At 40.8% G+C, this 22,783-nt stretch overlaps 1 protein-coding gene across 1 annotated transcript in view; it reads left to right on the forward strand.

Annotated features, from left to right (window-relative positions):
* Positions 1-4,198: 4,198 nt before the first annotated feature.
* The window catches only part of LOC134018952 (metabotropic glutamate receptor 4-like), a 109,267-nt gene continuing 90,682 nt past the window's right edge, over positions 4,199-22,783 (forward strand). Inside the window, exon 1 of the mRNA XM_062459348.1 lies at positions 4,199-4,632. The gene's annotated coding sequence lies outside the window, so the exon portion shown is untranslated. The remainder of the gene's footprint in view (positions 4,633-22,783) is intronic.

Here is a 22,783-nt window from a genome sequence, read left to right on the forward strand (position 1 = left end):
ACTGTATGGCTCAATGCTGTTTAATTCCTTATAAAGGGTCAATGAAAAAGGTTGTAAACTTGTAAGGTGGCTTGAAGTGTATTACTCTTCATTCACAACTATGATGATGATAATCAACTTGCAATTTGTAATGCTGGTGGTTTTGACCTGAGCTTCAGAATGAAGATAAATTCCAACATAAATTGTGTCTGATGTTGCATGCTGCAAATGTAAAGTCTGTTTGGTATCACAGATAGGGAGCTTCAACACATAACACGAACATTCAGCCACAACCATAATGTTTCACACATTCAAACATGGTGAGATTACAGTAGGCTATGCTCACCTTCTAGATAAATAAACAGATAAATAAAAAGGACTGAAAGAGACCCACAGCCAACGTACACAAACTAAAATGTAATTTTTCATATCAAAACCTTCCCCAGGACTGTTACTATATGCATCAAAAGTATTGTACTTTTGGATGAGGGCAAGGACTTTGTTTAACTGTAATTTGTATTGCTCCACTAAAGCAAATTAAAGGAAATACAGAATTGCTTCTGATAACATTGTTGACAGTCAGGATTATAGATGCAGTCACATTTTGATATCCTTGCCAATGACTATTCAAAAGCCTTGATGGAAAAATCCCCATGCAAAGTTAAGCAGGATTAGAATTGCCACCTGCATTCACCTTGGCATCTTTGTGGCTGGGTGATGTTGCCAGGGCAGAACTGATCTTCCAGACAGGGCTCAGTGGCTCTCTGGAAGCCTGGCATGTCCATGGCTGTCAGCCCAGAAGCCCCTCAGTGGGGTTGGTCTACCCCAACCTCGGTACAGGGATCTCCAGCAACAACTTCACTTTAAAGAGGAGCAGTGAGTGTGTGTATGTGTGTGTCTGTGTGTGGAACATACACACACACACTGCCTTGGAAAAATCTTGAATGCATCCTGATTTGTATAACTGCATGGTTATACAAAATGATGTATACAACTGCAAGCCCTCTTTTACAAATATAGACCATAAATAATACAAGTATTTTCTGAATCATTCATTATGAATAGCTTGTTATGTTTGTTCTTCTATGAGAATTTCCTTCAAGCCTGAGCACCTAATACTGAAGTGGAAATTGTTGACCCTGTGTAAATGGAAGGGTTCCTTTTGCCCCCTGGCCTTTTCTAAACCAAATCCAGACAAGGGCAGGGCTGTTTGTTAGTTCCTGTCACCTTCCCTGGACAAAGATCTTTGTTTTAATTAATTATCTATACCGTTGTGTATGAAACATCTCTTGTTTGTTTGTAATGATGTTGGATGATTTATCCAGAATGTTTTGATTCCAGTGTGTGCAAAGACTGAGGCCCTTAAGACCTTCCCAATAAACTATTCCATTAGTGTGTACTGAGTTTGCATCACCATTCATTCAGAAGGCTGAGGACCGTGGAGTGTAGATTAAGAAACTGAATGTTTCAAGTTTATCCTTTATAAACTGAACATACAATACACTCTTCACTCTTGTTCTGGTCTACTTGACTGTTGATTTGAAGTTTTTAGACCTTTCAAGACGTTCCACAGCTTGATTAATTAGGTGTTACTCTGTGACTTTGCATCTGTTTAAGAGGTGGTCTGTCTAATAAAGTTTGTCTTTAGAAGTTTGGTCAAGTGCCATGCTTGTCAGAGGAAGACCTTGGCCAGATTAATCAAACTCTGGCCTTACCTTGGTTGAATGACAAAGTTTGGAGATCGCAAAATAATTCATGAACCTGCATAAACTATCCAGTATGCGCTTGGGGGGACTTTGTTACAGTCCAGGTTAATTATTCATCTGACCTGTGCCCTGATCATTTCTATAATTAAAGTACAGGATATCTTGTACTGGGATAACACATGCTTAGTCTATATTTAAGACCGTGCATTCAAATCCACAATTGGATCAGAGGATTGCCAAAATAGGCCATACCTTTCTCTTTATTAGTGCAAAACATTATACCGTTTTACCTTCATGTAATTAATAATTCCATGCAAAGATCTAATGCACAATATGTGTGTGATTGCATCTCAAGTTGCTGGAGAAAGACAGCTTGGTAAGGATGAGATGCTAGTGTGGCGACCCTTGCTATGCAGAGCATGGTAACAGCATAAACACCATCAGTCACTTTCAACAACCTGACCCACCTACAACGGTCTGTGTGTGCTGATTGATATTAATACCATCCAGCTGAGTAAGACCGCTAAAAGGGCTCCACAACATCCTTCCCTTGTTTCTTATGTTGTACATTCCATTTTATAGTTATTTGAAATCTACAGAGACAGCTGAGCCATTAAATGTTTTATCTACCAACAGAATGTCATTGGTCAAGATCCCCATAGACTGAACACAATTATGTGTGCATGTTTTACCAGATCAGCAGGGAGCCATTACCAGCATTCAGTGGTGGGCTTCAGACTGTTAACTGATTATTGACAGGATGCAGTAAACTCACTGATTAACTGATAGGAACAATGAATCAATAACTGCAATCAGGAGAGTAATGACAAACATAAACAGCCTGATCCTAATACAAGAAGATAGGCGTGTCCTAACCACGTATGCCTGTGTTCAGGAGAGAGACAGAGAATGGGAGAGAGAGGGTGAGATAGAAAAGATAGAGAGGGCAGTAATGAACGCAACAGGGCACTAGTCGGCGCCTAAGAATGCAATTTATTTCTGTGATTTCAACCACACCCCCCACATACCTTTCAACGTGCCTTCAACAGTCTCAAATTATGCCAAAACTAATGCACTAGGCTAAAGCTGCGGAATGCAGGAATAATGTACCCAATTTGTGTCTCAGTCGTCCCCATATTAAAAACATATTACTGATACAATTATTTTGCTCAATCAGAATATGATAAGTGATTGTACACACGTTGTGTATGTTCAAACTATTGAAGGGCCGAGGTCACAACGTGCTGCCATGGAGCCCCTTAACAATGACAGCAATATTTATGGAGAAGTAGAATAGGCTACGGGTTGGGAGAGACGGACAGGGACACCCACGTTGCGCATGTTGTAAACATCCGTTCGTGTCACACGATTCTTAATGTAAACAAGATCATTTTCATAATGCAGCGTTGTCAATATATATAGTATCCATATAGATCCAAAATTGTTGAATTAGGCACGTCTAGAATGTATTATTAGGCTTGCTTGCGGAAATACACGGGGTCTTCTTTTGTATATTTGTCGATGAAAAATTGTGTCACTGCTTCACACATGTAATGTGCAAGATAAATAAAATAAACGTAACCATACATTTTTCATAAATGTATAGTAGGCTATCTATGTGATACTTTATTGAATAAAACCCCTTATATTATGCTTAATATTGGTAGAGAATGGAATTTCAGTACTATGTGGAGAGGTAGGAACACTCGGTCCTCCAACTGCACCTGTTCAATAGTCAGAGGCAAATACAAGGTAAGCAACTCGGTCACGCCTCTGCTGCAGTCACTTCTTCACTCTCAAGTCAAAAGGGATTTTCAGTGCGATGCAAACTAATTACAATATCATTATCAACCATTAAATTAATTTTAATTCTGCCTAATATTGTCTCATGGCACTTCATCAGATTTTTTTTTCAGACTTTGATCAGATTTGTTTTACAAAAATGTTTCATAGGGTACTTACCAGTTATGTTTTACATATTTTGTGCTAGGCGAGATTTAAAAAATAAATCTGAATGGGTTAGAATTAGATCATATAATTAGCAATCAGCAGTGGCCTTGATTAATATTAATTACTGATTCATGTGCTCTCACCTGAAGACATAATAACTTTCACGGACGTTATCACATCCTAGCTCTGTTTGAACTGGTAAAAGTGTGAAAATTGCCAAGGCAGATAACACTGCCTTTGAACACGAAAGCCCTGAAAATTAACGTTCTGTTAGCCTTGTCTAGCCTATCTCTCAATTTAAAACATAATTGGTCCGACACTTATTTGGACAGGAACTATTTAACTCTGCAAAAGCAATTAGTTTGAAAGACTAGTGACTATTGACTAATTTCTAGGTAAGATTTCTGAAATAGATTTTGCGCAGCCCCTCTCCTTTGATTGGAGATGCAATGCTAACATTAGCCACTCGAATTGTGAGCGTCAGAGGGTATAGCTCGGAGTTCAAAGATTCCCCCCTTGGTCGTTGAAGGGCTTCTATTTTTTTTGTGGTGTGGGAGGGGAGCTTCTTCAGTCCAAAAAGTAAGCTGCGAGAACTGCGCCTGAAATTCCTTTCAGCACCACTGCTCAATGGACAGCATTTCAGTAAGCAGAGTCAATGGGCAGTTTTTCTGTGGAGAGCATACGGGATTTGTGGCTTTTGTTTTGTGTTCCTAACACATGTGACAATTGGATCAGCGAAAATCAAAACGAGCATCGTTTGGAAACATTAATCTGCAATCCTTTGCTACCGATTTGTCCACCACTAGGCTGAACATCTGCGTTTGATCCGCACACCTGTTTTGGACTCGAGTTTCAAACCACGGCAGTGTCCTGGGAAGAGCGTTGAGTGTGTAGCCTACTACTAAGATTGAAACAAAGACTTCAATAAAATAGATTACATTTAGACCAAATGACTTCAGATTCACTCTGAAGAAAAGGTTTGTTTCGTCGTTTAAAGGTAAGTAACTCTTCTCGACATGTGTGAGAATGAAAGGAGAAACTGATCTGATAGAATGTATGTGTATGACACAAGTCATTTGAAGAGAACAAACAAGTCGGTTTGGGGGACTCAAAAATGTAGTTGTAGTATGCACACCGAATAAGATTTTGATCAATTTATTTGAGAAAAAGCATTATTATATGCACATTTGCACTTAATTATAGCATTATTTGTATGCGCGTGACTGCATGCGTGTGAATGTGTTATTTGTGTGTAACTCTGAGTTACAGTACAACACACAAACAGTGTGTGTGTGTGTTTGTGGGTGGAGGTGGGGGGTGTCTATGATCAGGCTGACCAGATTCTCAACAGATGAATCACCTCCAAGGACTGAGCGCCTAGCGGGCATGGACTGTGAATAGGATAACATTATGTCATTGAGTATACAATACAATGGACCCCTTCATCAGAAAGCCTCTTCAGCAAGCCTATTTAGCTGTCGTTGCCCAGGAATAAAGGAGCTGCAATTAATTGATAGAGTCAGAACGACATCCAACTAGTTTCTTTTTAAACAAGACTCTATTGTTCTTTCTGGTTGTTTAACGTATATACTCTCATGTGGTTCACGTTGTGTCTTATCGAGTCCTGACAGTCAAATAAACACACCAGATTCCCCTATATTTTCACTTCATCGTATAAGTCATATTTAGAGACACTGGTTTTGTTTCAGTGCCTCACAATCATTCCATTCTGATTTAAACTCTGGACTCTGGTGTTGTCATGTTTAAATGCGTATCCGTCGGCCAAAGCAGTCTCATAGTTTACATGGATTGGACTATTGGGAGCTAGTCAATGCCTATCTTTTTGAATAAGTCTGCAATAAAACTCAGCATGCTGATTTCTAATGCACTACTTATGTCTGAAAGAAAGAAACAGCATTTCATGAGCACAACCAACAGATGCTTTTCATCCCCTCTAGTCTGATTTAGTTGGAGGCAGGAACTTTCTTCATTTGCAGAAGACATCCTTCCTTATATGTTGCACTTCCTTGTGGCTCTTAACCATCTGTTCATCAGAAGGCCGTCTGTGAAGCTTCCTCATGTTGATCACAGTCTGATGATCTTTGAGCTCCAAAACAACATGCCCAAAACAGACAGACAGAAAGCTATCTAAACAATCCTGAAATCTTTTCCCAATGCAGAATTTCAAAAAGGGGCCAGTTCATATTTATGAGTTCAAAGAGCTCACAAATCAAAGTTTTCAACTTTTATGTTTGAAAGTATAGGCTCTGTCACTGTTTTGTCGGTGGCAGACCCTACAGTTGTTGATGTTTGCTGTGTAAATGTGTGTACCCCTGGCTCTACATTGTAAGCAAAAAGTGGCTGATCTGGTGCATGTGAGATTATTTGAACCCTTTCATTAGAGACCTGTTGACACTGAGTAAAGATGACATCTGCTCGAACTCTGGATAATTGCTTAGATTTATGACATGAACCATAGACCCAACAATCTATTCATCCCAGTTAACCATACATTCTCTCAACTCGCGAGGGGGCCACATTTCACGAGACATAGCATTCATCATGGTTTTAGGGGATGTCATAAAAGAGCATGCAGTTGTTCTACAGCACAGTAACTTGGCTGCTCACACTGTCTGTCAGAACATTTTTGTGTGTGCCTTTTGCTTCTCAAATAGAGATGTTGTTACAAGCTAGAGATACAATTCCACCTCTGAGACATACGAACCTTCTCTGTCCAACATTGTAAAAAAGGTCAATTCCCACAGAGAATAAATAAACCCCTCCAAACCCCAGCAGATTAGCCCTTGTTCTGCTCTCCAGCATGTACAGAAAAGGATGTTTTGCGTTTGGCAATGAGTGGCCCAGCTTGGTACCTAAACCCTGGAGTTAACAACCAGCTCTCTCTACTCTCTACAACCTTGATTTCCTTTCATGTGCCACAGCTTGCTATATAACACATAAGACCATATGAAGGAAATCAACTTCCTTTTTTTGACTTCATGGGATTTATTGCAGAGAAAAAAAAGGGAAATTGTGCTTTCGCGTAAGGCACTGTTTTAGCTTTGGCAGTGCTGCTATTGAAATCATGTTCATAACCAATGCAGTGTGGTTGAGCAGATAGAGCAGCAGAACCCTAAATGCTTATGGATCCTCCGTTCAGATCCACTTTTCTAATTAGTCTGCCTGAGCCTCATAGAGAGATGAATGCAGAAGGCAGGCCAATATAGGTTTCACTGTCAGCACACACTGTTCATGATTTATTGCATCACTATGCTCTCCTTGTCTTCACCACCTCTACAATTGTTGGTGAACAATGCTAAAAGAAGCTTGAAACAAACGAAGGGTAACATAGTATCAGGGTTTGTTGCACCAACTTACAGACAAATCTGCAATTTCCTGCCAATATTGACATGGCATTATCATTTGGTTAATTATCCATCACAGTAAAATAAGATGAGATAAAGTAACTTGTGCGCCAAATTATCATCACCACAGCCACTTGATTGACATTGTTAGGATTTTTCAAGTTGTTTCTGATAGAAATCTCATATAATCAGACACACAAAGCCTCTCATCTGATACATCTCTCATCCCCTCATCCTATTGGAGAGCTTTTCATTGTAATTCAATAATGATGAGGATACTCACAACATGAACCCACTCATGTACTAATTGAAAGTACTGGTAATATATTACATATTTCGTTTTCCTAATCTTTTTGTTCTGTGTCTTGTGGCTTGGTAGAGCTATACTGTAGCCCCTGATAATGATGCATAGATATGTTGTCAGATCAGCTGATTACGTGGAGAATCCTCGTCATTGGCAATGCCCTTCCTCAGTGCCACACTTCAGCTGGTGGATAATGAGACGTCTGTATTTACACCCAGTCCTGATTACAGAATCAGAGGCTGTGACATGGGATGTCATGTCTACCAACCCTCTACTCATGTCTAACACCTCCTGTCTGGGAAATGAAATGTTGATTAGCTGCAACACAGTGCATGAGGAGATTGCCTTTTAACATTCTAGATTGTGAAACCTGCAACATCACATTTGCTACTCTGAACAACATACAGTACTTCAATAGACACATGCTGGGGCATTCTGACAAGAGTCCTTGTCAGAATTCTGCACTGTGCACTGTATCCTTTCTTTTTATACACCGGGACTGTAATTTGGGTTATGTAGTAATTCCCCAATCAATACTGATGCTATTCTATGAGATTAGGGCAGACCTTGATAGCATCATAACAGCTTTGCTAAAATGCCTGAGGATATTATGCCTGCATGTGGGGTCCATGTTGGGGGAATATCACACATAGGTATAAGTGCATCACATATATTAGGAGGCTGAAACACTTAATCTCTGTGTCTCTGACATGTGCTTGCACCCTTCCCTTCAGATGCAGCCTCACTAGATATTAGCCTCTGTGTTAAACATGTACATTACAACACAGCAGAAATGCCGCAAGGTAGATACTTTAAATATTTAAATGGCAGAGCTCCGGCAGAGTTTCCTCTGCCCCAGAACAGACACCTTGGTTTGGTGGGACATCTATGATTACGAGGATCACATGAATAAAAGGCCACCCTTTCAAGCGTGCTGTGTGGGCATTTTAGCAGATCCTTCTCATCGCGTTGTGGTAGTGAACCGCAGCTTTCAGACTGAAATTGGGGTTTGTAATGAAAAAGTCCATCTTTGTCACAAGATTGCCATTTCCATGATACATTAAACGTCATACATTAATGACACGGGTATGCATTAACTGCCATTGACTCCTGCTATTTTTTCAGCATTCTTTAAATGATGAACAGGGGAGAGCAAATCATGCCAGGAATATACAGTTCCCCATTATCGATTTATTTCCCAGTGGTTCTAGGTTATTTCCTGGCTAATTGTCCATCTTGTGAGGTGGCTTGTCATCTGCACATTGACTGAACTGAACCGCAGGTAAAGCATGTTTTATGAGTTTCTGTTTCATACACTGTCCTCCTTTTAACCCTTGTGTTGTCTGTAAACTCCCATTGTCCTCTGGTCAAAAAAGGCCTCCCTTCACTAAACCCCTAAACGAAAGCAATTTCATTGAATTATCTACCCAAAATCTAGAACGAAACAACTAGTCATTCATCTCAAATGAATATCTGGGTTTGCCTTTTCGCAGTGCAGAAAGTAAGCATTTAATCAGTGAACACCACTAGTTTTTACACTGAAACACTGAAACGTTCAATCATGGTTTCAGTAACTAGAGCATGGTGGGTACAGGCTTTCATGGAAATGTGAACAAAATAAATGTTTCACTTTTGTTTATGTTGGGGTCATTTTAGGAAATCTTTCAAGCTGAAAAATATCATTAAGGGGGTTATCTCTGCTATTGAAAAGCAGGGCAATCTCATTAGTATTTTTGACACAAATATTTTATATGACAAGAGCTAGTGCTGTCTCTCTTTCATTGAGCATGAATTTACACTTTTTAATTCTGTTACACTAGAATACACAAGTGTGAATGATATTTAGGGAATTAAGCTATTTGTTGTCAAATCCAGTAAGCCTTAAAACATTTTTTTAATGTTTAAATGGTTGCAGGAGAGAAGGGATATTTGCCCCAAATGTGCATGAATGGAAACACTAATCGGTAGCATTAGCTGAACACAGATGTCCTTTGGTTACTCATATTCAGCTCACATTCAGCTCTGGAAACAAATTACCCCACAGAGTGCTTTCAAAACAGTCAATATTTACATTTAGCCTGCATAACAATGTAAAATAAAACATACATGGGATCAATAATTAAAAAAAAATTACAAAAGGGGATATTACGCAGCTATGTTGTGAAAATATTTACCAACTTTCAAGGATAGCACTGAATTATAAATGAGATATTGTTCTCATGACATAACACCATTAGTGGAAGGAAGGCAGGTCTTGGTGTTTTAGAGTTTAGTGAGTAAGGAGATAGCAGGATGATCATCATCTACAAGGTGAGAATAATAATAATTAATCTGGGGATACAGTGCATCAACTGGAAGCTAAAGAAAACGTGTCCGTTATAGAAAGACATACAAGACTTTTGTACCCAATAAATGCAATAGGTTTGAATGTGAAATGTAAGCATACCAGAACCCAGCTATGCAAGTCATGAATTTAGAGAGTAACGTTTTGACTACACCTAAACTAAAACTCTTCAAAAGGAACAGTTCTTACTCTTCAACATTCAGTCCTCTCACTTAGTGTAAATGTCTGTGTAGCCGTCCAGTTATATTAAGACACTGACAAAACCACTCAAGTCTCTTGAGATCACGCATAGCTTTCAGCTGCACCTTGGTTCGGCTTTAAAACAAAAAAGCCAGGAGCTCTAGAAGAAAGGGCTCCCCAGTCATCGTGCCCTGTAAAATTGCTCTCTCTCTCTCTCTCTCTCTCTCTCTCTCTCTCTCTCTCTCTCTCTCTCTCTCTCTCTCTCTCTGTCGCATGAAACATTTCTAATCGTCTTAAAACAAGTTGATAGAGTGGTGATATAAGTGAGATTGCTTGGCCATCTGAGGATCCGTCTTCATTAGAAGTGAATCTGAGGAGAGTTTCTATTAGCTTCCTATCAAGATGGGATGGCAGCGTGGAGGAAATTACGCATGTCGCAAGTCTTAGCGCCGGGGGCTCTGTGCTGGGCCCAATGGAGGATGAAAAGCCTTAATCAACGACGAGGACTACCGGTGATAGGGTACCATGATCACTCCACATGTCACAATCTAACAGATTATAGCCATGGCTTTTGACACTTTCTCTGCAAACATGGAGGTGGTAAGGAAAAAGAGAGAGAAGGGGGCTAGGAATAATTTCTTCTCATTTTCCGTTCTTATTTCTACTTCAAAAGTGTGGTGCACATTGAGGTCAGTCTTCTTATGTTCTGGTGTGATAACACCTCCTGTTCTTTCGAAAGGGAAGGAACAGGGCAGAGCAGGTCCCTGGAGGATCTTCAGCCTAACTGGCCAGGTTCTCAAGACAAATTATGATTATAATTAGAAACTAGAGAGGGTACAATTTCTGGGGAAATTGTAGGGTGTGCTTGCTTGCGTCGGTTGCACAGGGGTCCGTTTTTGAATGACATTTTTACAACTGATTTCTGTATATTTTATATGAAAATGCATAGTTATTATTTATAAAGATTAAATAGATTTAAAAAAAACAGACAAAAAGGCTGCTCATTTACAACTGAAAATACGAGTGAAGTGTAGAATGAAATAGATGTCTTCTCATTTCCCCTGCGCAGCCTCATCGTTGAATCAAAACGAATACATTTGGCAGACCGGTGTAAAAATTGACCTAATCTCTATGACTTAAACGTCATTTTAAGTTTTTCCCTTCTCGTGATATTTTCAGGCATGTAGCCTACTCATTGCATTCATTCATTAATAAAGAACCCCCTTTGAAGATTATTCTACGACGTTACCCGGCAGTAGAAGATGGAATCGCGATTCAAACAGTACCATCTGCTAACTGAAAATATGCCCCCCAAAACGTAAATAAGCTTGACATTTATTTAGTGGAAAATCGCTCATTCATAAAAAGCTCACTGGTAGCGACCATTGTCAGTAACAACGCAAAATGCGATATAGCCCTGTGTGGAGAAGCTGCCCCGGTAAATTGTACTACTACGGTACAGTACTAGTAGACTACTGCTGTGTTCGTCTTGGTAGCGATTGCGTTGGTTGAATTGGATTTAACGTTCCGTTGTATGGTTTAGGCTGAAATTAATTATTTTCATGAACAGATTGACAACGTTTAGGCTGTGGCAATGAAGTTCAGGTTAGTAGTTAGATAGACTTTTGATTTAAGTAAGGAGAGTGCCGAACATGTTCTGTCGCCGTTTGACTTCCTAAACAGCTGTGTACTGTAGATGTTTTTGTAGTGTGTCTCGCGTAAGCTACAGCGTTGCAGTTAGCTACACTGGTTTGAAACCACAGGTAATGGTAATTTCACCAACAAATCGTTTACTAATGTCAGAATAAATCCTACAACGAAAATGTATATGTGAGGAATGTGTATTTTAACGATTGAAAACAGATACATCATAGACCACTGTAGTATGTGTTGCCCGGGCAACACAGGCTATAATGTCATGATGCTAATACTTCAGTGAAATAGTAGACTACTGTTTCCGAAAGTAGATGTACTTCCTTAATAATATCAGCTTATATTGTAGTTACATTAAACATCACAATTGTGTGTCATATCACAAAGTAAAATGAGTAAATAGTTATCACCCTGGCCTCTTTGCTTGTGGCGTTTCTGCAGCTGCCTTGCAGTAAAGCTATAGTTAGCCTAGCTATCCCTTAACAGATGCGAAACGAATGTTCTGCCAAAGGTAGTCACGCGTGTTTTCGTGACGTTAGTGACGTTAGTGACGTAGTGACGTTAGTAACGTCAGTGACTGTGGCTAGCAAATTAGCTGCCTTGCAGTAAAGCTATAGTTAGCCTAGCTATCCCCCAAGTTAACAGATACGAAACGAATGTTCTGCCAAAGGTAGTCACGCGTGTTTTCATGACGTAGTGACGTTAGTAACGTCAGTGACTGTGGCTAGCAAATTAGCCACCGTTAGCTTCACTTTTCGCCACAAAAACTTAACTTAAGCCCAATCCATGCAACGGAACGTAAATTCCAATACAAGCAACTCAATCGCTACCAAGACGAAACTTTTGACACCTACGTTGTCTATGTAGGCCAAATATTGACTGAGTTTTAGGGGGGCAAAAATAAAAATAAATAAAAATAATAATAATATATATGTGAGAGAACAAAGGTTGTGCTCTCGCCGAAGGCTTGAGCACACCCAATAATATATATGTGAGAGAACAAAGGTTGTACAAACCCACCCTGGCTGTATCTCTTTCTTGTGATTTCTCAATCAGTCACAGCTGTTGCTGTTTATCCACCAAGGTTTTATTGTATACAGCTGTCTTTTTGTCCTCTCAACCATGCTCATTCTCAGATGCCTAATCATTTAAATTAGTCATCTGCCATTATAAGGGATTACAATAAAAACATCAGGTTGTCCTGATTACTCATCTGCTGCAACTAAAAACTGTTTTGTTAGCAATTCCTTTTCTGTGTGTCTACACTCATCGTGTCTGACCTGATTAGAAGGAAGAAGACATTTCTAACTGCTGAAATGGGTTTCTTCAACCATTCACGATATCTGTGAAGAGCATGGTTTTTCATTTGGAAAATTATGCAAATAAGAATTCAAAGATCTGCTACATTAGAACTTAAGATGTGCCGTGGCTTTTCTATCAACACTGTGGTGATTACTGTCCCCTGTGTTTATGGTCAGTTTGAAATGTCTTAGAAGACCATTTCTCTGTCTTGCACCTCATTGTTTTGGCTTAGTGTTGGAATTGTGGTTCTTGTTCGTCAATGTCAGTTTCCACTGTGGAGGGGTGAAGAGCTAGTTCAATGATGGCATACAGTTCATTCATGGCACACAAACAGTTTACCCAGCTGTTGATCCACACTTGGCTGGTGCTCGATTCAGTACCAGGGTTGCCAGCTATGGTTCCTCTGTCATCCCCCTGCTCTATGGGACACTGGGCTGATAATTAACTTGATGAATGGTCCTGGCCTATGGTGGCAGCTGAGCTAATTAACAAATGAGTGGGTAAATATTTTCATCTTGCTTTCAAATGTATGTGTGTGTGTGGGGAACGGGGTGCATAATTCAAGTTCAATACAAGGCGTGGGTGGTGTGGCCCGTTGTCTGGTTACCCTGCCCAGTGGGAGGTCACTGCAAGCAGAACAGTGACTCCAAATCTCTGAGTGTTGACAGAGCAAGACTCAGAGGGTGGTGATCATAAACCCAGCTCAGTGTCTTGGCTATGTATGTGAGCTGACTATTGCCCAATCAAGGAACCATCAATGTTTCACTTGTACAAACATAATTAATGAACTCTGTGATTATGGAATCATACAGCAATTGGCTGCTATGTCTTCATTATGTAAAGAAGAAACAAAAAGTGTGCCATTACAATTCTGTAAATCAATGCAGATACTGTCAGAGTCAGACTGACCAGATATTTCTATAAAGGGGTATCTGCCTCTTACTTGTTGCAGATTTGTTGCATATTTCAGCTTGTGCCAGTAGTTATGTAATGAAGACTCCCGCCTGGGGCTGTGCCATCACAGGGGACCCTGTGCCCTCTTCTGATTAAGTGCCGAGAGAGAGGGCCCAGGGTTATGAGGAGTGTGCACAGAGTGTGAATGTCTGGTCTTTGAATCCCAAAGACTTTCTTCAAGATTGAATTATTGACTGTGTGACAACTACACCATAGACCACCCTCTTAGATATGTATGTGGTTGAGTGATCACTGAGGGCAGGTTGGAGACTCTCAAGAATTCAACATGATCTTCTGGGGACAATGCAGACACAGTAGGCAGACAGTATGGTTCTCAGGTAACCTTTAAGAAAACTATCCAATTAAAACCTGTAGTGCTCCAGTATATATATATATATATATATATATATGGTCAGCCATACACAGTCCTGTCACTGTTCCTCTCCATATCTGAATGGAGAGGAACAGTGACAGGACTGTGTATGGCTGACCATCAAGGCTCAATGTGATTAAAAATGGCAGGACTGAAACACTCTCACTCAGAAGAGTTCATCTGAGGATCTGTCATGGTCATTGTCAAGCAGGAAGATGATATGTCATTTTAATTAAGAGTCTATAGAAGTAAGTCTGCTGAACATAGTGTACAGCCTGACATATTTTCAGCTGGGTGACAGCTGTGGGACAGTTTGAGGTTGGAGAAAATAAACTGGTCTTGGTTGTTGTTGTTTACCCACAGGATTAGTTTGGGGTGTGTTGTCTGTGAAAATGTACTGACATTTTCAACACATTATCTTAAATAGCTCATTCCTAGACTTTGCAGTCAGCTCACAGTTGGCTCTGTGTGTGTGGTGAGGGGGTTAGTAAAGGGTCAGTGGTCTGACTCTGTGATGTCCGAGCACCTGGTTGGGAAGCAACAGCTCGCTGCATCAGGGACGAGATCAGAGCCTCACTGGGAGGGCCAGGATACATCCCCACTTTGAGGCTCTGAGGCCAGTGCAGTGTTCCCCTAACTGGCAGTTTAATGGATTGAGCCTGGCTTGTTTTTTAGAAAGGCCGTAGAGATGCAGCTTTTTGCTGGGCAGGGCTGGGATTAAAGCACAGATAACTAAAGAGGCCCCCCCTCTGTCCCCCCTCTGTTCACCAACTATATAATTCTCTATGTCCATATTTTTGTATATTAATTTGTTCTCTCTCCCGCTTTGTGATCTGGAAAGATGATATCTCATATGAGTTTTAAATGAGTGTCAAGTCAACATAAGAAGGTCATTTTTCTCAGATGTTGATTGGTAAGGGATTCCACTTGTAAAGAGCAGTTGCATGACATTGATGACTGAGGCAGACGTGCGATATGTGTGGGTGCCAAATGTAAGACACGTCAATAAGATCACTTCTATCACGTTTTAGAGGCTGAAAGGTCACAGGACAGACAGGCTGCTAAATCGGATCTCAAAATGCCACAGTAGCAGGCAATTAAAATAATGGGTTCCCAAACTCTAACCAGAAATCCAAAAAGCCTGTGCTCTGTATTGAGTTGTCATTTACGTGATTTAGGTAACGAATCATTCTCCTCTCTTTGATCTCAACAGAGATCTTGCTTTCTACCGATGGGGATGTCCTTATTGCTATTGCGTCTGTTTTAATTTATCTGTTTGGTTGTCCCTGTATTCTGTTTATGCCCCATTTGCATAGCTTTTTTGTGACATCTGGGGAGAAAAAGTGTCTCACACAGCAACACACTGATCTTGGCTGGACTTGTTCTGCTTTTGCACATTATCTTTTTCCAATCACTTCTCTATGAATCTCAATTCTCACATGTAACAGATATGGAGGCAAGTGTTTAGGCTCCCTCTCTAGACAGACACACAATGGGGATATTGGCTAAAGGGTTTAGGAAATGCATCTGGCTGACCTGATGGCATAATTTCACTGTGAGCCCATTAGCTTCCTGGTCCTCTACCATTCCCAATCAAAGGTCAATATGTTAATATGCCGGCTTCCGTGTCACAAAGTCTCCTATGTCATAGCATAAGTTATACTGGCATGCCTGCTGCATAGGCCTGCTGCATGTTAATGGCATATTTCTTTTTGCATTAGCATGTTCCTCCACGTTATATTGTGGCTTTCTGACTGCTAAGGCAGAGAGGACCCCATGAAACATTTAAGCGTCAGTGTATTGACTCCCTATAGGGAGAGAGCAGATGCAGAATATAGGTTCCATGGTTCTAATTACATTTGTCATTCCCTGGAGCTTGGGCTATTGCAGAAATGATTGACAAACAGTTAAACATGCAGAAGATACAATATTTATGTAAAATGGTTCAAATACAAGACTATTGTGATTGCATAAAATGCATTAATAACGCTAGTGATGAAGGGTGAAAAAATATAATATTCAAACACAATTACTCCTTAACCAATTTGCTCAACAATGAATGTTTTAGTGTCTTAATTGTCTTATATTAGAGTGGTTCATTCATGTGTAAAGGATGAGGGACTGAGGATATGTAATCTCAAACAGTTTGAAGTTATCTAGCCAGACACACTCACAACACAAGTCTGCAACATACGTGCACACACATTCTTTTGGAGTGTGTTGTAATGCAACGCATCATTATTGCGTGGGCTGGTTGACTGAGCAGACGGTGTGTTTGTGTTTCACTCAGGATGGTGGGCCATCTGGTCCAGTCACTGAGACTAATGGAGAGGAGTCACTGTCCAGTAGAAACAGACTGAGAAGAAATGAATAGCAGTGGTCCATATGGGGGGATGAAAGACGCAATTATAAAAAATAACACCACCAATCTCCTTTCTAATGTGCATGTTACAGAGCTTTGCAAGGCCCTGTCAGACCAGGTCTTCTTGATCCAACATTGGCATGGTGTTTCTTCAGGCCTGGATTAGGTCAAATTTAGATGCACCACATGTTTGGCAGGTTTGAAACATTTCCATTTGAGTTGTATTTTACATTTCAGCAGTTAGCCTGAGTAAGACTTGAAATGTACTGAGTTGTTTAGCAAAGTTCATGAAATGCTTTCTCTGCTACCAAATTATGGCCACGAGTGAATGTGTTGATTAGGGAGATAAAGTAAATAGAATACTATAATATAGAGCCCTTTTTGTCTTACTCAGGAGTAGCAACAGCATGGGCCTTTTAATGGGAACACCCCAGACAGAGTAGTTTTATCTCAACACAATAATTAAAGCTGTTCAAAGATCCAGTCTTACAGGAAAATGTTTCTTAATTGCCACCTATGTCATAGTACTGCGGTGGTCTGAAGGGATAATAACAGCTGGTCAAAATAATCATTCCTTTATGTGTTCATTTTCTGTATTGTGCTGTAACCAGATCCCAGAAGCTGGATGTTATTTCTTTTTAAACTCTGATGGAGTTTTTACAGAGCTCATCCCTGGAAGTGTTACATAAACTCAAGAAAGATGACGCTAGTTAACAGTCCACAGTGACAGAAAGTAATCTATTCACCTTGTCAATGTTTTGCTGAGGCAAGCTGAGGATGTGAGACTATGGGACTGAGAATGTGGGCCACACACAAGCCACCATAATCATCTAATGACCCTAGCAAGCCCCTGCCAAGCTAGGGTTCATGTGGGTCGATATAAACAGTGAGCATGGGCTCATCTTCCAGGAATAACGACAGACTGTATGTTTAAAAATTAATTACATTTGACATATATATTATAAAGGGAGAGTCTATGCAGTAACGACAAGCCTGTTCCATATCCACAGAAAAAGTTAAAGCTCATTAACTGTCTTTTCAGAGCATTAATAATGTAGGGCACTATGAGAGTGGTGATGTACTCAAAGACCTGCCATATTGTTAATGCACCGTTAATCATGCAGGTTAAGACAGCAGCCTGGTTGATGCTTAACCCCCCACCGATACTCCAGCGATACTCCAGCAAATACTGAACTTTGGTGCAACCAACATTAACTACACCGCATAGGACTAAAGTGTGACTAAATGAACTAATTTAGATATGTCAGACATGTTTTTTGTTCCTTTCCATGGTCATGGAAGTCATGGCCCTAGAAGGATTGCAGGTCCTCTGTGTCAGATAAGCAATCTCCTTCTGGAAGTCTGACCTCTATACCTGATATTGTTATTCTGCAAATCCTATTCCATATTTTGCAGGGCTGAAAAGCTGTTTTCATGGATCTTGCCAAAGCCAAAAACATTAACGTAAGATAAAGGAACAATCATATCTCTCTTATCTCCAAATCATGTTTTACAGAAGATGTTGAGTCCCAGTGTTTTAAGGTAATATAAGAGAAAATTCAAGGCTGTAAGACAACGAGGCTGACCTGATTCATCTGTGTTAGCAGACTAAGCTATTTATTTCTACCCACATGGGTATTGCCACACTTTATCAGACTAAATTTCACCCACCTGAGTATAGACTGCTACTTTGAAGGCCTTACACCTAGCTCTGGCCCCCTTTTTCTCCCTCCTGCTTCCTGAACTGAAATCAATACCCCAGCTCTTTCATCCTCTCAGTGGAGTGTCTCAAAAGGACCAGAGTCTATCAGGCCTCTCCAGTCTGATATTTCCCTTCGGCTCCCACCCCTACAGGGGACCCCAGGCCTGACCTAGCCCCACCCTGGGGTGGATAATCCCAGGCTAAACCCCCCTCAGCTCCTGTGATTAATGATATGTCTAGTTGTTGTGACCCTCGCTTTCCCCCCGTGATGCGTGTTATTGGGCAAGGGAGCAGAGCGGGGCTGGGAGAGGGCTGCACAATTATTCCCTGGCAGAGCAGCCTCTGGTAAACATAGACAGAGACTGACAGGGCCTTTATTAGCGAGCAGACATCCGGAGCTCATATAGGAAAACAAAGCCACATTAGGCTTGAGCCAACCACTGCATAGCCTTGGTCATGGGTCTGTAGCAGTCTGGTCATGCTCAGCACACAGTCAAAAGGTAACAACAAACTGATTCATGCAGAGACTGCCCTTTACTCTTGTGTTGGTCTCACCAAAACACACACTTTTGCTTGACTGGTAAACAGTTGTATGCGGGCACATACGACTGATTGCGATGATGAGCATTTATGTCATTGCCTTGTCGGAACTATGCCATAGCAACATCTGAAGGAAGTTTGTCATTGTGACGTACAATTACTTACTTCCTGAATACAACAAGGTCAAAGTGGTGATGGAAATGTTTCAGAGGATTCCACATTTAATCAGATACTTTCCTCTGATGAGGCGCTTCAAGTTAATGACCTTATTTCTCATTTAACTCTTCCCTGCTTTCCCTGGTTAAGTGGCTGACTACTTAATTTTTTAGGGTGAGCCGTCACACTGTGATGAATGGCTGTGGAAGACTGAAGCTCAAACCTGTATGCATTATGAAGGGCAATGCTCTTTATAAGCAGGTGGCAAAATACATGTAGTAGATCAGGTTTTCTTGACTAATGTTAAGAGTTTCAGAGTACATTTAAATTATTGTTGAGAGATCATCACACCAAAATGCTATTTTAGCTCCTTTAGAGGTAATATCCAGTTGGAGATGACTTCAACCAAAACATTTTACTATGAATTGTCTTTTTAAAATGTGTGGGAAAGCACTATGTCTCTCTAATTCCTTCTCCCTTACACTCTTGCTCGGTAGCAGGTGCACAGCCAATGTAGCACTCAAGTGACTAATTAAACCTAATTTCTACTGAAGACCAGATGGCTGTATTCTTGGGCTGCTAACCTAGCTAGTTCTTAGCTGGTAGATTGCAGTGGCCCATTCATGCTTTGCCTCGTCTTGTTTGATCTTAGATTTAACAAGCCAGATGAAAGGAGCAATTATCAGGTCCCAAGCTTCAGTTAAAGGACTGCCTTACACGGAATTGCTGTGGTATATGCCAAGATTGGGTACAAAGAGAGGTTTTCTCTTTCGCTTGCCTTCCACTCCAGAGATGTCCACAAAAGAAACAGTGACGAGAGATAAAATAGAGAAAGTCTGAGATCAAGAAGCAAAGGTAAATAATGAATTGGTTTTATTTTGTTATAAAAACCCCAGATGTCCACAATAAGCCTGTTAGCCGTTAGCTCAGAAATAGAGTATGGCTGTAGAAAGGGAGCTCATGAGAGGTATCCGAATGGCCCCTTAGGATTGTATAGAAGCTGGATTGACAGTATGCTAACTTTTTCCTTTGGAAGAGGGAAATATTTATTTAATAGTGTGTAACAGCTTGAGGAGTAAATAAGAGCTGCTGCAAGCTCATACAAAGACCTTCTGACAGGAAGGGAACCAAGAGCATCCTCACACTGCACAGACACTGGAGAGGGAGGCTGTGGTGATTGATGGACAGTTGGACAGGCCATCATCACCTCTCATTAGGCCATTAACACTCCTAAACACTCCCAGCAATTAGTCTCTCTGATTCAGAGCTCTCTGTAAACTCAGCTTCTGACGAGTCAGAGATCCTTCTGGACACTTCCGCAGGCCTCAGACACCTCCTTGGGCAGAGAAGCTTCGCTCTCCCTCACCACAACAGGCTGTCCTGGATCACAGAAGGACAAGGCCCCAAAGCGTTTCCCCAGGCTAGTGTCACCAGATGTTGAGTTGCACCAAGACTAAGAGGGATGATGGAGGGAGTGACATTCAAACTCCTTGACTTTGGTCAAATTTAGCTACTATTTGTGGTCACATAGTTCACTTTAAAAATAGACTTGAAGTTCTTCAGAATTGGTTTGTGGTTTGTACAGTTGTTGTGTTCTGTCTTCACAAGTAGCTGTTTTCACCCACCAACTATTTTGTACTTCTTTGTGGGTTCAACAGGGTGCCAAACAAAACCTAAAAGGAAAGTGCTCAGTTAAAGAATCACAATTTTTAAGATGAAATGTAGCAGATTTATTTTTATAAGAGCCCCATGGCAACCCAATTAGTAATGATTTAAAGCTCATACTTGGAGAACCATTGAATCCTGTTTGGGGCTCTTGTACGTAACTTCTGGTTTCATTCCACTTGGCAGCCATACAACAGTCACCCAGCATCCTTTATATATTCATATTTCACCAGGAAAATAATACTTTTATAAAACCTTTAGTCTAGGGATTAGATTCATGACGTCAGACCAAGGGCTGCCCAAGTTCACTTTGAAGACGGATAGATCCCTCTAAGAGGAGATGAATGGAAAAACAGGGGTGAAACTCTAACGTTGGCAGATAGAATTAGCAGGGGGGCTGGATTCTGAGTCTGATTCAACATACTGAATGCCTTAGTAATGATAGCCTAAAAAAGGAAACACAACAGCACTGGAAACTGTGTACCGGTATGTGGTATGATGTTGACAGGAACCTCTTCTACCAGCTCAGGAGTGCAAGCGAGCGTGGAGCCTGATGCTTCAGCTAAGCATCAACCAGCCAGCGCTTAATGTACCATTGAGTTGCTACTGTGCCACAGAATACGTGAGAACATTGTCCTCTTCCAAAGTGAGTGAATGCCATGCAATTCCATGCAATTTGAAGGTGTGTGCGTTTTTATTAAATATTCTTCTGATGAGCCATCATCTTGTCTGGATTAGGTTTAAGGATGGTTTGCTTTTTTCAATTTGCATTGCTTAACTTTTTCTAGCGCATTATTTTTGGCATATGTCAAGAGATAATTACATGTGCTGGTGAAAGCTAAAATTTCACTACAGTTAACTGTAAAAACCTATTGTAGTAAAGCAAATATCTCTTCTAGTGTTTTTGAAATATGTCATTATGAACCTTAACAATGAGGAAAGCTTTGTGTTCATCCCTTTAGGAAAATATTCCCCTTTTTCCAAAGATAGGTTTGCAGGTGTACAAGGCATTAGAGGAGGGTATAAGAGAGCTCTCATGATAAAGATCCCTGCCTACTCCATTCAGGCGTGCCTCAACATTAAAACCCTTCTTCGGTGGGTGGCAGGCTGCAGGGAGGCAGAGGAAGGGATGCAGTATTCATGGATTCTGTTTTCAGGACCATGGATAAATCCTCGCTATATTTGGAACACTACAGTGTGATTCCCATGCCCTTAGATTCCTCACGAATACATTTATTTCCTCACCGCTTTTCACCACTTGCTTTCTCCTCTCCTTGACAGCCCCCACTCAGCCCCTCACTTGTCCTGTCTCAGCTGAGAGAAATCCTCACGACTCAGTCAGTTCCAGGGCCACAGCAACCTCCTCTGCACCACTTGCTGCTTGCAGTCTCCTATGTGCATACAGTACACACCAGCGTTATCTGTCCAGTGTTATCTAAAACTGACTACACACAGCCACTGACTGGAGCAGAGATTTATGTCTGCTTGTTTGGGGAGAGAGGTAGAGAGCTGCCACAGCAGTCTCCCATCTGTTTCTCCTGGGTGGAAGACATGACAAATCCTTGATTGTTATGATCAGGCTTGTGTTCGATGTGAGAGCTTTCATTTGTTGATGCCGAATCTCACCTAGAAACATTCAATTCTTTAAAGTTTTTGACAGCAGGGAGTCGCCAGTGTGACACAAAGCTTATCCGTATTAATGTAATGTTGGTCCCAAGTCTACATGGCAACTAATGTAATACCAGTGCCACTATGTTTGTTTTCAGATGTTGTTTTAATGTTGATGCAAGCATGCATGCGTTTCTTTTCTTTCTGTTCTATTACCATATTGTTATGGTGATAGATATTGGTAATATATATGTAATAATAATAGATATAATATGGTAATATTGACTGGGGCTGCCATTTTAAAGGTTCTTTTGGAACGCAACATACCAACTTCAACATACAAACAAATGACACACACAACCTACTAACATAGCCCACACATGAACACCCTTGTCAAATGTGCCATCAGCCTGGTGAGGCATGTCTTTGTGTTGATCTGCAGTGAAGAACATGGCAGGAGCACCGTATATTCGATAAAAAGCGAAGAAAAAAAATATGAAAAAAAGCGCTTCCCGACACAACCGACAGTATCTGGCAGAATAAGATGTCTGTAAGGAGAAATGATCCAGTTCTGCCTCTCGCCAGGTGCTTTTTGTCTGGTCCAGTGCAAACTATTTATATGATGGCGTTCTCCTCAGCC

The sequence above is a fragment of the Osmerus eperlanus genome, chromosome 4 (genome assembly GCF_963692335.1).
Source record: "Osmerus eperlanus chromosome 4, fOsmEpe2.1, whole genome shotgun sequence".
NCBI lineage: Eukaryota > Metazoa > Chordata > Actinopteri > Osmeriformes > Osmeridae > Osmerus > Osmerus eperlanus.